Source organism: Triticum dicoccoides, chromosome 3A, assembly GCF_002162155.2.
Source record: "Triticum dicoccoides isolate Atlit2015 ecotype Zavitan chromosome 3A, WEW_v2.0, whole genome shotgun sequence".
NCBI lineage: Eukaryota > Viridiplantae > Streptophyta > Magnoliopsida > Poales > Poaceae > Triticum > Triticum dicoccoides.
Genome location: NC_041384.1, coordinates 591,596,008 through 591,599,704, shown reverse-complemented (window position 1 = coordinate 591,599,704; position 3,697 = coordinate 591,596,008). Strand labels below are relative to the sequence as shown.

The following is a 3,697-nucleotide window of genomic DNA, read 5'->3' as shown; positions in this document are numbered from 1 at the left end:
CCACCCTCTCCCTCTACCTCTCCCCTCGATCCCCAGATCCATCCTAGCGCTCGGTCGCGCCGCTCTGTGCTCCATGGCCGGCACCGCATCCTCTCACGCTTGCTCCGCTCCGCTCCTTCCTCCCATCAGTTCGGATCCGGTGCGCGCGTCCCCAACCCCTGATGGCTCTCACGCCGCACCCGCCACTCCAGCTCCGCATGCCCCCTCCCCCCCACGGTCGCCGCGGCCCACCAGCGCCGTGCGCTCCTCTCGCCGCGCTGCACTCGTTCCTGACGTTGTTGCACCGACGCCGATGTGGGTAAGGTGTGGGCGAGGCGGGCGTACCCGTACGACGAGATCGAGCCGAGGTGGCAGGCGCGCTGGGAGGAGCACCGCACGTTCCGCACCCCGGACGCCTCCAGGCCCAATGGCTACATCCTCGGCATGTTCCCTTACCCAAGGTACCCATCCAAGCGCCTCTCCTCTCCGGTTCCCCGTATGGAATTCTTCATCGAATTACTTGAGTCGCCTATGAACACGTGGCTACCTGGCCACATATTTGTGTTTGAGTTGTGTATATAAGAATAATGGATGGTTCTGCAGTTTTAGTTTCTTCACCAGTGTGTGTGTATTCACAATTTTGTGCTCGAGTCATAGTTTCCTTTTCCTCTCCTCCTTTTCTGGTTCGGTTCAAATAGGTGCTTGACTGTGATTTGTGAATGGGGGTGATTGGCGCAAACTAGCGAGTGAGCGATCGATCTTTTGGATTAGCTGCTTGCACAGAGCACGGTCAGCGTCAGTTGGGGTCGAAATTGCTGTCACGGCAATAGTTTCCGGATAGCTCCTCGGCTAGGTGTATCTATTATATAACAACATGGCAATCAGATAATGTCATTCTATCAGTCCACACTCCACAGGCTGACATATATCACTTCCAGTAATCTGATAATTATACTCTGGATGGGATAATGTGCTATAGTGCTACAGTTAGGCAATCTATGAATTGATAGGGTTGTGATGTTGATGCCACACAAAATTAGTGGGGCACGCACAGCGTGTAAGTTAATTTTTCAAAGGGACTATGGAACCACACATCTGAATTTTGAAACCATCACAACTTTGTATGATAATTCAGACCAAAAACCAACCTTGGTTCCACTTGCTACCCAGTAACTCAAAGTTGCTCTAGGCTTTTAGTATCGTGGTGAGACTATATGTGCTGCATCAACGTGTTAAATGCATGGCAGCACATTTGAACGTTGTGTCCTATTGTGTTACATTAGTCATAGTTTCGTTACAGATATTTCAGTGCCACTGTTTCCACAATCGTCGCATCTTCTGAAATAGAGTGATTAGTTTGAATTCAAGTGCAGAATATAGGCAAATGGGTGCTAGCTGTACATATTAATTGCCTCCGTTCAGTGTCGATTTCTTCAGTGTACTACTGCTAGTGTCGATTGATGCATTGGTTTGAGTTTGATTTAGTCAGGCAGGTTTAGTAATTCATTTTTTAGATTAATTTGACATGGGTTTGCTGAACTATGTAATACTCCCTCTGTCTCAAAATATAAAATGTCTTTTGGTCTAAATAGTATCCAGTACTATTGCCTACATGCTTCTAGCGACTGATGCTTTTAATTTTGCTCAGTTTTTATGCTTCAGATCGCTTCCTCCATGACACCCCGATCCGGGCGGCGGCAGCAGCGATGGCATCGACAATCGAGTGTGCCTAACTCTGCATCCATAACTGGCCTGTCTTCTTTGGACGGTCAGCTGCTTCCTCCCCACATTGAAATCTCGACCCCTTTCCTATTGATGGACTCGTTGACTGATTTGTATGTGCGTGGATGCAGGGTGCAGGTGCTCTACTACGCGCTACTCCGAACGGGTCACCTGGACAGATGTTTTGCTTGTTTTTGAGCTACTACCACTTTTTGAGCTACTGCCACTTGTTTTTGTCGGTAATCTAAGCACTTGTTAGTTTAGTCAGGTAGGAGATTAGAGTGAAATGATCCTGTAGGAGGTCCTGGACGATGATGTGCAAACAATTATTTTCTCTAGCATTAGTATGTCAAATTTGTCTCAGTTAGTACATGAGGATTCTGCTAGCTGACATACTAATGTTGGTCAACGAGTGATGCTTCATAGCGGACAACTACTGGTTTTAATATGCAAACAACAACAGTGCCAGAGATGCTATGTAATAATTAATGTGTACTTGTTGAAAGTTCTTGCTTATATTAGTGTCTCTTATTTCTTTTCTAATTAATGTCTCTCATTTTTGTTCTAGTTAATGTGTAACTGAGAATGAACATACTTCTCTCTTTTTAGACTGCTAGATTGCACAAGTTGAACGATCTGCTCTAGTTTAAACAAGTTGGGATACATCAATATAATAGGACTTTGTTTGCACTTCACCTAGCTTGTAACCAATATCCTTATTGCCAATTTACCTCAAGTTTATCTAACATGGTTGAAATGAGCGATGTAAAGTTTCATGTCTAAGCTCAATTTTTATCCTAAGTCCTGAAGTAATTATTTTGGTTACATCATAGTTTGCTGAGAATATTAACTTGAACATTGTATGTATGCCCTGATGCATGTACACACACGGCATCAAATATTGAGCTGCAGCGAAACAACCTGGAGCTAGAGAACATCAAGGATAAGATCAAGGAAGTTCTTGCCTTGTTGGCAACATTGTGAGGTTCATGCATCATTAGGATTGCTTGAGTGATCTCAGTACTGTCATTGTGATGTTCCTAACCTCCCTCTTTTCGCTATCCAGATCATGACCAAGCATGACAAGAAGGGAGGCTCGTCAACCACCTACCAGCACACCTATCATGACCGATGATGAGACGTTGAAGGTGCGCTTCTTCTTTGTACATTCCTTGCTTGGTTGGTGTCATGGAGATATGCACGTGCCATGTGTTGTACGACCTCTTTGTTTTTGTTTCTTGTCATATGTACTTATCTGTTGGCTTGTCCCTGATGTAATACCCACATGGACTATCATATTGGTGGTTGGCTAATGAATTGCATTGCAAATATACTGTTCTTCATCGCCTAATGCTTTTGGTTGCCGATAACAGGACCTATAGTTAGTAAACCTGTAATTAGCAAGTTATGTTTATGGTCTATCATGCTGAAATACAAAAAATGTTTTGTGTCACATGCTTAACAGACTTTGAACTATATACCTAGTTCGGCTGTAGAGAAAAATGCACCTGGTTGTTTAACACATTGAACTATTCGGCCTACCTACTCAAACTACCATCAGTATCCAACAAACGGCTATGGAAATAATTTTTGCCATCAATCCTTTGTTTTAAACAAGTATAAATATTTTGGCATGACAAAAAGTTGCAAATTCTGATGATGGTTTATGTTCCTTCTTTTAGGTTACGAGAGATGATGCTGGAGAGATGCCCTTCCTGTAGGTCTGCACATAAGCGGAAGTTCCTGGGTATGCAAGATTTGATGGTTAAAATGGTTGATGTGATGTGAATGAGTGTATGGAAACTGGTTGTTGTGATGTGAATGACTGTATGTAGTTTCACATGTTCTGTTCTGTATAGCATATTGTAATAAACTTATTTTAGCTGTTATTTGAAGATTTTCATATGCTTTCTCTCTTCTATCTGTTTGATATATACATATATATTGCTTATTAATAAGCTGTGAAAAATCTGACATTTGGGACCCATCTGTAAAC

At 43.3% G+C, this 3,697-nt stretch overlaps 1 long non-coding RNA gene across 1 annotated transcript; it reads left to right on the top strand.

Annotated features, from left to right (window-relative positions):
• The first annotated feature begins 2,105 nt into the window (after positions 1-2,105).
• LOC119272236 lies at positions 2,106-3,473 on the top strand. The gene is made up of 3 exons (XR_005134720.1): positions 2,106-2,686; positions 2,768-2,849; positions 3,384-3,473. It is a non-coding gene; the product is annotated as an uncharacterized LOC119272236 (long non-coding RNA).
• Positions 3,474-3,697: the final 224 nt, after the last annotated feature.